This window comes from Etheostoma spectabile, chromosome 20 (assembly GCF_008692095.1).
Source record: "Etheostoma spectabile isolate EspeVRDwgs_2016 chromosome 20, UIUC_Espe_1.0, whole genome shotgun sequence".
NCBI classification, from domain to species: Eukaryota; Metazoa; Chordata; class Actinopteri; order Perciformes; family Percidae; genus Etheostoma; species Etheostoma spectabile.
Window position 1 is genome coordinate 4,539,857 of NC_045752.1, and position 12,250 is coordinate 4,552,106.

Sequence of the window (12,250 nt, forward strand, 5' to 3'; positions counted from 1 at the left end):
GAAGTCTCATTTTACAAAGATCTTTTGGTGCCTAACTGCATAGGAACCAGTGTGCTTCTGTCTTTAACTGTTTTACTCATTTGTTTACTGATTTAAAGCCAAAAGATCAGATATCATTATTTAATATGTGGGTTAGCAGACCATAATGAGGATTAAGGATCACTTTTACAAAATGTAATACTGTATTTCTCACATTTAATGTTTGTGTTGAGCAATATTTCATTGTGAATTCAGTGGTTGTTTTTCTTTTTGTGACCCCACATGATCTTCGTAACCTCACTAATCTTCTTAGGATTTATGAGGCTTGGAACCAATGAAACAAATATAAAAAATTTACAACAAAATGTCCTTCCACACATGTTGGGGCAGAGGTATAGCTGTTATATTAAGTGAGCATCACTAGGTTTTCAAAGGCGATGACAATACCAGTATACAAGTGAAGTCGCATACTCTATAGAAATGCTTTGGGTTAGGATGTGACTTCTGAAAACACATTATCTGCTCTGTCTCCCACCCTCCTTCCCTGTTACTGCCCACTGTACACAACCTGATGAAGCAGATATGCTATAAAATTAATGTTTAAGGAAGTGATGACAGTCAAACAGTGGTGCTCCCAGCCATCAAGATATCTATTTGGCACACAGAAGGTGTTGTCTCTACACTGTAGTGAATTAGTTTGACCATACTCTATGTTTTAATTTGGTTCAAACACTGTTGTGCATATTAAAAAATATATATATTTGTTGCTAAATGCTAGTTTGCACGGATGTGTGTCTATCGATATTTTTTCAAGCACAGACTCAGGGTTGTGCGGAAATGTGGGAGTGTCATTAACCGTCCCATTTGTGTGACATCCTGTTGTGTTCTTTAACATAAAGCTTTATTGCAGACACAGGTCCATATTACACATATCTACAAAAAGTATAAAGAGGAGATCCAAACACACAAAACAATTCCATATTCACCTATAGGATATACAGGCTATTGCACCAATGTCGTCTTAATCTAGAAGTGTATCTATAACAGAGGACTGACTAGGGCTTCGGTTATATGGTTCTTTGACTTGTCCAGACAACACAACCCCCAAATGTAACACAAGTCTTTATATTTCACATCTACTGTGTTTGGCTAGATCGTTTTATAGATCTCGACATTTCCGACAGCCCATGAAGGCAGCTTCATTTCACGGAGAAAGAGAGGAAAAAAAAGAGATGAACGAGTGTCTGTACCTGATCTGTGCTGCCTGCACCATCCGTCCTGCGCATGATAATCCTGTTTTGAGGATTTACAACACTGCACGATCTGTTCCACGCGCGTAGTCGCAGAGGTCTGCCGTTAGCCTCCACTGGGAGTCTAACTAATTAAAAGACCCTCAAAATAAAACCTGAAAATAACCGTTAAAATAAACAACTGTTACGTCAGTTCTACTTTACTTGCGCTCCTTTAAAATACAATCAATCAATACTTGTCTTCATAATTAAAGTCTTAATTTAGCTGTAGCCGGCTAACATTATTTTAGACTGAATCAAGCTGTCAGCTAGTTGTTAGCCGAATTAGCTTTTAGCTTCCCAGTGCGGCAGACCGCTACAACTACAACCGGAAGCGTGGAACAGATTGCACAGTGTCGTAAAGCCTCGTGAAACAGGACTATCATCTGCGCCAACATCTTGCGCATGCGCGTGAAGGATCGTGCAGGCAGCACAGATCGGGTACAGACAGCGAGACAGATTGACTGTGCTTTGTTGTTTGGCAAACATTCAGCTGTTACACAAACTCCTGGACAGTTTGGTGTGTGTGTTTCAACTTTTGAAACTTTCTTGTGGCAGCAATAGAGGCAGGGATGTTTCCTGTTTTCTGTACAAGACTCTCATGCTGCCTCAAAAAACACTGATGAGTCGGAATGACGGTTACACGATTGGCCACCACAGCGTGATGTCGGGTTGCATTTCTCCAAGAGTCTAGTCCGTCTACATTTTTTGCCGCTGGCCCGCTGTGTTTTTATGCGTGTTCCCCCCTGCGGCAAACCCCACCGCAGCCTAAACGCACTACCCTCTTTCAAAATGAATAGAAAGACCTGCATGCGTTTTTGCTGAGACACAGATGCAGGCTGAGTGAATGCCGACGTCAGGCACTGCCAAGTGGCAACACCAGGAGCCATTGGGAGCCGCTTACTTTGAGCTTTATTTTGGCTCTTCAGAAACCTTTGGGTGGTGTCATGGAGACTTTGTCCATATTTTATACATTGTCTATGGGAGGAACATGTACTGTCAAAATAAGACATAGATGGTGGGATGTGGTTGCATGAAGATTTTGCCAGTTAGCTTTACTAGCTGCTGCCAACTTGCACAGAAAGAAAGCACCTTAAGCATCAATTGGGACAAATGTTAGATAAGTTTAGTCAGGTTTTGGATAAGCTTTATTTTTCTCTACATATTGGGTTGGGTAAGATGTTTTCCAGTTGTTGTTTAACCGTGTTGTAGTGCAGTGTAGAATTATAATCGTCGTTACTTATGTACAAAATACAATTATAATTGCAGCAATCCATAAAGCCATTTCTCCCACACTTAGAGTCTGATAAAGCATCACTTTATATCCACAGCAGAGTTGTTACATTGTGACTCCCCCAAAGAAGCTGATTGGACAGACCCTAAACCTACCCTTCACCCCAAATATGACGATTAATTTATTCTTTTACACACCTCAACAATTCAAGTGCAATCAACGCCACTGACTTGTTGGACCCGTATCATTTCTCTGGTTGGATAAACAACAAATTACAGTTGTTATCTTGTAACCCTAAAGACAATGTGTACCATTTATCTGAGGTGGTTGGTGGGAACATTGTCTCAAACATGACTGCTGCTACATTCAGTCACTTTATCTACTAGTCTATGTCCGACCACAGAGTTAAGCAAATAGAAACTCCCTCGATTTTTATTTCTGTGGCCACTTTTTTTTTAGTCCTGTGTGAATGATTTATTCCGTTGTTCTAGATTTGTCTATCTTCTTCCACATTTTAGCTTGGCTCATCAAGCTTATCTTTGCAAACTTTTCAGCCTTTTCAAGAATGGAGTTGCCAGTAAAGCATTGGCCTCCTCAGACGAGCATTTTGACCAAACTCGCCTTCTTGCTCACGACACATCTGGTTTCTTAGGACACTTGTGGTTGCCTAGGAATGATGTTGGGTTTTACATGGTGATGACATCACCCTACCCCCGATCCTCAGGGCTGCCACGGCTCTAGAAAAGCAGGTTTAAGTGGCCAGAACAGGGTCAATTTAAATGTCTGACTGCAAACCAGTTTTCTGCAATGAAAATGTTAAAAATGTTCAGAAACCAGTTTCAACGCTGGTCTCTAGTCGGTGGAAAAGCCTCAGGGGTGAAATGGGATCAGGCCCCAGAGAACCCCACTGTGTGAGTGTGAGTGTGAGTGTGAGTGTGCGTGTGCGTGTGTGATAGATGCATGTATATTTGCATGTACGTGTGTGCATGTCTGTATGAGAGTGTGTATGTCGGTATATGTGTGTGAGCATGACTTTTTGCGTGGGTGTGGATGAAAGTGCATGTGCAGTGTGTGAGTGTTTGAGTGTGTGTGTGTATGTATGTGTGTCTACTCCCGCCAGCCTCTAATGGGGATCATGTGTGGAGTCAGCACCGCAGACACACAAAAACATGCTAACCCCCAGCCCCCATGCACGGTCTGCATTAACACACATGTGCATGCACGCACACTCACACACACACATTTTCATCCACACCCACACACAAATTCATGCACACAGACATGCACACAAATACACACACAGAGCGTGCCTCAGTCAGCGAGTTAAGAACAACTCCTAGGGGAGGTAAAGCACCAGCGTGTGAGTGTGCGCGCGTGCGTGCATTCGTACGTGTGTGTGTTTGTGTGTGTGCGTAGCAGAACACACACTCTGTTTCAGAAGGATGGGGGTTTGGGGTGAGGGAGGGGGGGTGTAAGGAAGGCGGAGGGGGAGGGGAGGGAACAAGAAGAAGGAGGGGGGTGAAGAGAGAAAGGAGAAAGATATGGGCAGTGAGCACAGGCAAAAGGATGGAAGGAGTGTGTGTGTGTGTGTGTGTGTGTGTGTGTGTGTGTGTGTGTGTGTGTGTGTGTGTGTGTGTGTGTGTGTGTGTGTGTGTGTCTGTGCCTCCACAGCCTACCAGGGAAAGAGAGGGAAAGCGAGAAGAGAGGGAGAGAAAGCAGAAGATCGACATGGAGGATAGAGTGAATGGCTGAGAATAAGAGAAAGAGGGAAAGAAGTTGAGGGGCCCTGCACAGGGGGGAGAGGAGGCCCTGTAGTTTTAGCCGAGGGGCGAGACAGTCAACAACACATGTATCCAAACGTTCAGACAAACCTCTTCATCCAGGACAATAGCAGAGCTGCAGCAGTGAAGCTCACAAACCTGCTCTGCATGTTTGTAACTGCCACAGCGTTGTCCTCTGTCATTACTCTTCATTTCTGATGCTGTGAATGTTTTGCATGTTGACCCCTGGAAGAATCAGTGTTGCCCTAGTGATACCCTATGGGGATCTAAGTCAGGGGTTCGTTCAATGCACACTTTCTGAAGACGGAAAACGATAGCGCTCCAGAGCAAATCAATGTTCAAAACAGTGTAGAAAAACAAAAGAAACAATCAAAAGTATTGATCGAGCAGGTATGAACATTGAACTGCAAACACAGCTTTATTAATCAAATAAGTCTCGAACACTTCACTTTTTTTGTTGGCTTTAACTTTTTTTTTTATATCTCTACATCGTCAGTTTGGTGAGCTCCCTAATAATGTAGTTATGTTATATTTAGATTTTAGCCTTAGATTTGAATTCAGTGATTTAAAAAATCACTGCACTAATTCAGCATTGCATTTCAGTCTTACAATTGACTGTTTCTTTTTTTTTTTTTAAATGAATAATTATGCCAAGCATTGTTCATCCTTGTCAAAACCTGCATTGCCTAAATTACCCACAGTGCAACTCCACCATCAGAATCGTTTCATTAGCTAAGTTTCCATCCACTTGTCAATTGAATTATCTGAAGTTTGGTAAAAAAAAAAAACAACGCATGCGAATAAAGCTGGTGAAAGTGTGTTTCCATCCAACGGCTTTAAATCGAATAAAAACCTGTGGGTGATGACGTCACATGCTGTCTTGCGATCAAATTGGCATATCAAATTGATTTTAGACATTTTAAAGTGTTTCCAATCATTTTCGCACTGAATCGCACAACATTCAAGCAAACATGTGCAAACAAAGTTTTTCTAGACAAAATGGATTGCGGTGTCTACCAACACATGATCAATATTGCATAAGTTGTAGTGCTTATGTGCCAGCTGATAGCGACATATCAAGCTATAGTAAGAAAACAACGATGCTATCAACACATTGCCATGATGATGCAGATGCAACTTGGCCTTTATTGTCCCTCCGGCACCGCTGCGAAACAAGTCTTTATTGAGACACGTCTCGCCGTTTGAGTGCCTTCCATTTACTCCGGAGGACGTCCCACGGCTTGTCCTAACATTTGTCGGCCATTTTGTTCGTGAGTTCCTGATAAATTAAATTCAAAAAGTCTCTCATCCCCTCGTTCGTCCACTTACATCCGTCTTTGTTGACACCCGCCATGTGTGCAGCTCCCTCTGGAGCTCTGGAGCAACAAAAGAATTCATACAACTTTTTTTCACATACCTGTTAACAGGCTAAGCTTTACATCTAGCACTAATCCGTTTTTTTTCTACAACAAGCTGATCTTCGCATACATGCCTTTTACACAACGGCCTTGTAAAGTTGAAATAGTTGTCAATCTACACATCCAGCAGACATGGGGCTAAATTATTAGCATGTAGCATCAGCATGTAGCAGTAATTTAGAGTAGTGTTCTTGTCCATCAGACTAATGTAAGCCCAAAATTCAATTTCATTTTAGCTCTGTTTTGGTCTCCACCAACTCTTGAGGAAAATATCTGTTTTTTTAGTGGCTAAATCTTCCATTATGTTCACCTGCTAGTCGCTTTGTCTGCAGTTTGGCATTGGGCATGTAGCATAAGCCATCAGAACGGTTTATCAGAACGTTTTAGCTAAAAACAGTGGCTGTGAGAATGAACCAAACTGTAAAAACAAAACAATTAGGTACAAAACGCTTCATCTAGCTAAGGGGAACTGCAGTGTCGGGTGATAAGGAACATTGAAACTTGACATAATGTCTTCTGTGTGTGATTCTGGGTCCATTTTTGACAAATACTACAACTAGGTGTGGTGTGTGTCCTCAAATCCAATCAAGGACGCATTTTGAAATACCTACAACTCCTCTCATAGCAACAGCAGCTGAGGCTCATGGGTATTGTAGTGTTTAGAGCTTTAATAAACAAGACTTCTTCGAACTGATGGCCATAACATAAACTCACTAGCAAGTCATCCAAACATGGAGGATGTCATGTTGCAGATGGAAATGCTGCAGTGAGGAAAAATACTTCCATAGCCCTTCCCAATTTATAACTTTGTTATTGTTTATTAGGTAAGTAGATTTTCTTAAGTTATGCCAACAGTACACAAGGCATTCACAAAATAGCAACAAATCCATCAACACACTTTCACAGTAGCAGTTGCTAAAACACTAAGAGCTGTTACTGGACTGTGTCTCAGCAACATGGCCATGGTCACTTGAGAACACACCGTCTCAGAAGGTGACAGAAAAACAGCATCTGAAATTACTCTACTAGTTGAAAGAAAATAACATCTGTAGACTGTCTGCACAGCCAATTATACCACCGCACAGTCATGTTTGTGTCTCTGATAAAAAAAAATAGAAAAAAAAAGGTCTTGTAACTGTTCAAACGTTTCCAAGAGGACACGCAATCTGGATCCAATTTGACTTCCAAGTCAACATATGTTTCTGTCGCAAGCTTTCAGGTCAAATGTAAATAAAAGACTGTGAGCACATCGTGTCGTGAATTCTTCACACAAAAAGTTGTATATGTATTCAGAGAAAAACACTAGCTTTGTTTTCAACTACCATTTCATCTGCAATATGGAAATAAGCTACATTTACAAGAATATAAAAAAAATCCCCATGTCAACATTGTTACTGTTAGAAATTCCAGTCCTTTGTTGGCATAAAGTAGCTAAACATGATCTGATTACGATAAACACTTTATTTTGGCATGGAAACATTCCAGCCCTTTCACTTTTCACTTTGGCCGTTTCAGTTGGACACTGACACATTATTTCATTCGGACAGCTAAATTGAGCAGAAATTGTGTTGAAATCTGAACGGTTGAAGTGAAAAGGGGAAAGCCCAAAGAAAACAACACAATCAGGAAAATAAAAGGCACAAATGCTAGAGACTGTACATGTCAAAAGCAGTTTTTCCAATTGAACTTTATAACTTTTTATTCAGCGCAGCCGGGTACGTATATTATTCCTGGCGGTATCGGCACACCCTCACTGCAGTCGGTGATATGAGGACATATTGTGAATTGTCTCCCATTTCAGAAGTCAATCGCTTTTACATTTCGATCGAACAAAGTAGAACATTTTATTTTTAGTGAGGTTATTCAAACCAGGCTAGCTGCGTCCCCCTGTTTCCACTCTTTATGTTAAGCTAAGCTAATTGCCTGCAGGCTCTAGCTCCATCCTTGACACACAGACGTGAGAGGGGTAACAATCTTTCAATCTTCTCTTCTAACACTCTTCAAGAGCGTGAATAAGCATATTTCCTGAAATGTTAAACTACTCATTTAATTCCAGAGGAAGTAAACATAAAACTGGTAAATGGCCTTGGTTTTCCAAATGACTTTTTTTTAAAAAGGTGTGTGTGTGTGTCTGTCTGTGTGTGTGTGTGTGTGTGTGTGTGGGGTGTGGTGGGTGTGTGGTGTGTTGTGTGTGTGTGTGTGTGTGTGTGTGTGTGTGTGTGTGTGTCAGTCCCTAAAGGCATGTCGCTGTCAACCCTGGGAACGTGTGTCTGCCTGGAAGTCCACAGTCCTGCCCTATAGAAATAGGCCAAGTTAGGTTAGAAAGTGTTTCATAAGCTCGAATGACTCTTTCCTTCTGCTCTCCTCTCTGCCCCCCCCCCCCCCCCCCACCCCCCCATGCTCTTGGTGTCACTGTCCCTCTCACTTAAACATTAAAACAGTCAATACACAAATGTACCCTATACTTTTACTGGAAAGTCTACTTTTATACTGTTTTCTCTATGCTGCACCATATCCCAACTTCTTCCACAACTCCCTCTTTCTTCATGTTTAATCTCTCAGAAAAGTCTCCGTTCTCATTAATATTTCCTGCATTCGGCTTTCTGATAGCTTTGTGTTCCAAGAGTAATATCCTCCCTGCTAAACTGACTGAGGGAGGTGACTGAAATACTTGAACATAAATGACACCACCGTGTGTGTTTGTAAAAAAACAAAACAAAAAAAAAACTGAATGTGCACATGTATATGTGCAGGTGTGTGCAAAAAAAGTGTGTGAGTCTCTGTCCATGCGTGCAGTTGCCGGTCTGCATGTGCTTGCGCGTGTGCGAGCATGTAATTGCATGCATGTGTCTCTATGTTTGTCTCCTTCTACCATTTGACTGCCATCTGAATCTGTGGCACGTACACCAGGGCTACGGAACAGCAGATCGACAGACAGGAGGGAGAAAAAAAAGGAACAGGAGAGGTGAGAAGGAGTGAAGAAGTATAGACGAGAACAAGTGAAGTGGTGGAGGAGGAAAAGGAGGAGGAAGCGGGAGTAGGGGGGAGTGATGAGGACACAGAGCAGAGGAAGAAAGACAGGCAGAGAGAGAGAGACGGTGAGCATGAGAGAGTTAGACAAATAGAGATACAGAGAGAGAGAGAGACAGGCTAGAGAAGGGAGGCGGGGGGGCATCAGCATACAGAGGCAGTCTGTGGTCGTCCAAGCAGCAGCAGCAGCAGTAAAAATAGGGGAGAAGAAAAACAACGATGCCTTGAAAGATTAAATTCCTGTTGGAATAGGAAGTGCAGAGAGAGGGAAGAGCAGAGACTGGGGGAGGCAATGGGAGCACTGGGTTCTGCCTGGGTGAAGGTGCCGGGTTTAGTACATATTGTTTAAAGGGAAAATCCATACTAAAATGCTCAGACACCGTCAAGAGGAACAACTGGGGATGATGGACAGTAGCTTGGGTTTCAAAGCTACTATGGACCTTGGAAGCAGAAAGAAAGAAATACTTAAAGGGTCAGTTCACCCAAATTCAGAAACAGAAACATGTTTCTCTCTATATTTGGATGACTCTAGCTCTAAGTCCTAAGAAGAAGATGCAGGAATATTTTTTTCTCCTATGACATTGACCTCAGCAGAACATAATTACATGATTTCAGACATACGTTGGTTTTTAGAAAGTGGCATACCTTTTTTTTCATTTTAAGACTACTGCTCTCTTCACATTGCACTGAATTTGGCGAGTTCTGGCACATTATCCAAATTTATCAAGTTCAACCAAAGAGATTTTTTTTCTTAAATCTTTACAATAGAGGCCTGAAAAGAGGCGGAGGTTTCCCCCATAGACTGTGTATGAAGCTGGACAACGCATCTCCACTTCCTCCCACCTTACAAAAATTAAGCCAAAAATAACAATGTGCTTCCATTTTGCGCTGGTGTCGTCATTTAGACTCGGCACAGTAGTGACCAGGGTTGGAGGCGCGGTATCGAGGTCCCACCCATACACCCTCTGGACTCATCTGTGAGTCAATCAGCTGTCATTCATGACGTTACATATAGCATCAAAAAACTAATTAAAACCAAACTTATCTGAAAAATGAACACTTGAACATCCATCAGTTTAAGAAGGACCTACAACGGCAGAAACCATCTTTGGAATAAATGTATTTGACATGTAATTTGACCTTACACACTAACATGGAAGGGGCGGGGTTAATGCATTCAAGAATTTTTTTAGCTTTACTTTTGTCATATTGTCCATCTTTTATATACAGTATATATAGTTTTTCTCATCTGAGGGTCAAAGGACGGAGGGTGTTGTATGCTCTGCCAGCATACAACACCCTCAAGGAAAATCAGTAAGAGGAATGTGGGGCCATGTAAATAAAACTGACTTGACTCGAGTGCAGTCAGAGAAAATCAACATGAACTTGTTGGTTAAAAATATGTTTTCTCATGCTTCCTATCCTGTTAATCTTCCCACAAGCCCTCAGCATTATCTTGTGACCACATTTTGACCTCCGGATTGGGAAACTCTGAAATACCCTTTCTATTGACATTCATCCAAAAATGACACTAATAATAAAAAACTGTCAAACGTTTCTGGGTGGATTTCAAACATGCCTCACTACATGGAGAATATTCATTTTTATTTACTTTGAGCTGATTAGATAATGATTCCCCCAAATGTCCACAATGGTCTTACATCTTCTCATTTTCCGTAAAACATTGGTTTGGAATTTTGATTTACATTGATTTGAGACAAAGAAAATCTTTATTCTTTAATTTATTACCCCCTAACTCCCAATGAGAAAGACTTTTTTTTTTTATTCAAAAGAATACAGATGGGGAGAAGGAAGGAAGTGATTGCCAAGTGCTGGAACAGGTCCCACATCTTTCTTAGAAGCCAATGAGCTCTGATAGAGAAATTCCAACAAACTGACTGATTGGCGCTGCAAAAGATGCCATTCAATTAGAAATGAACATGTGAATGGAATGCTTCTGAGAGGGATCTGGAGTGATGAAAAATACAGGTTTGGCAGGATTGAGCTCAAACCTGTTTGGGGATTGCTCATGTGTAAATGTGTGTATGTACTGTGTGTGTGTGTGTGTGTGTGTGTGTGTGTGTGTGTGTGTGTGTGTGTGTGCACACTCTGCCTGATAGGATAGGGGCTTCGTTAGGGTAATTACAGCTTTGCTATGTAAATAAGCCTGTCATAGAAGAGAGAGACACACCCACCTCTTTTTCAGACCCAATTAACCTAACTCCCCTGGAATTTACATACCTAACAATCTACAGCACACACACACACACACACACACACACACACACACACACATACACACACAAACACACGCACACACTATTGCATGCACACTTGTATACACTTATATACAAATATGCTTTTCCATGCATTCGTACATGCCCCAAACTTTCTCTTTCTAAACACCAGGCAGCGCAGTGTGGATGTGTGTGAAACTTCACTCCTTTTGTGCGTATTCAATCCAGGTTGAGATGGTCGATACACCCAGCCAGGTGATATCTGAATGCATAAGGCATCACCCCGGGCTAACTGGCTGCTGGAGCTGTGGTGAGCAGCATCTATCATCTGAGGCCGCTGATGAATGTCTGTCCTGAGTGGCTTTGTGGCATAGTGAGGGGAAATGAGTCATGGTGGAAGGAGAAGGGAGGAGGAGTGGGGGGGGGGAGGACGCAGAGGGGCGCAAGGGAGAGGATAAGGCAAAGAGGTAGATGATGAGAGAGAAGAGAAAAGAGTGGGAGAGAGCCCGAGAGAACTTAAGAATATTCAATACTGTAGGAATGGAAGGATGGAGATCCATTTGGAAGAAAATTAGAGGAAAAGTGAAGGTGCAGGGTGAGAGAAGAGTGTGAGGGTGGAGAAGCATGAACATAATCCGGAGACAAGAAGAAGGAGAACAAAAATGGAAGAAGTGAAAAGGAGGAGGAGAAAGAGAGAAAGAGACAGAGCCAGAGATGAAGGATGTGGGTGCATGGGGAAGAACAGAGGGAGATAGTGGCAAGAAGGCAGGAAAGTGGGTCAGAGGAGAGGACGACAATGTGGAAGAGAAGGAAGAAGAGAGTGATGAGGCGAGGTGGAGAGAGAGAGAGAGATACCAGCGGGAAACACAAGAGAAGGATCATAATGGAAGTTTGAAGGGCAGCGTTGCCAGTTTGCCGAAAACCAAATAATAAACCGAAAAAGGCTCCAGAGTTTGCAAAGAATATAAATCTGTGCCAAAGGTCTGCTCCAGGGTTCAGGACTCACTATTCATGTAGGGAAATTGGTTACAGGTATAGAATTGTATTATAAACCATAGCTAAGAAAACAGTTTGACACATAAACCACATGGAAGTTGTTGAGGTTGTGAGTATCTCAGCAGAAATGTGATTGTATTATTTATGGCAGATCCAGGCTCAGTTAATATAACTGTAATACATTATTGACAGAGTACAATGTACAGAATAATCAGGCTGCTTCTAAATCAGTTTCATGCTATTTCATTATTTTGGTAGCATGGAAATCCAGACCCAAATCTGAAAG

The 12,250-nt window shown here is 42.0% G+C and overlaps 1 long non-coding RNA gene across 1 annotated transcript in view; it reads left to right on the forward strand.

The window, feature by feature from the left end:
* Positions 1 to 378: 378 nt before the first annotated feature.
* The window catches only part of LOC116669876 (uncharacterized), a 13,433-nt gene continuing 1,561 nt past the window's right edge, over positions 379 to 12,250 (forward strand). Inside the window, exons 1-2 of the long non-coding RNA XR_004326896.1 lie at positions 379 to 389; positions 2,459 to 2,463. This is a non-coding gene — a long non-coding RNA (uncharacterized LOC116669876). The remainder of the gene's footprint in view (positions 390 to 2,458; positions 2,464 to 12,250) is intronic.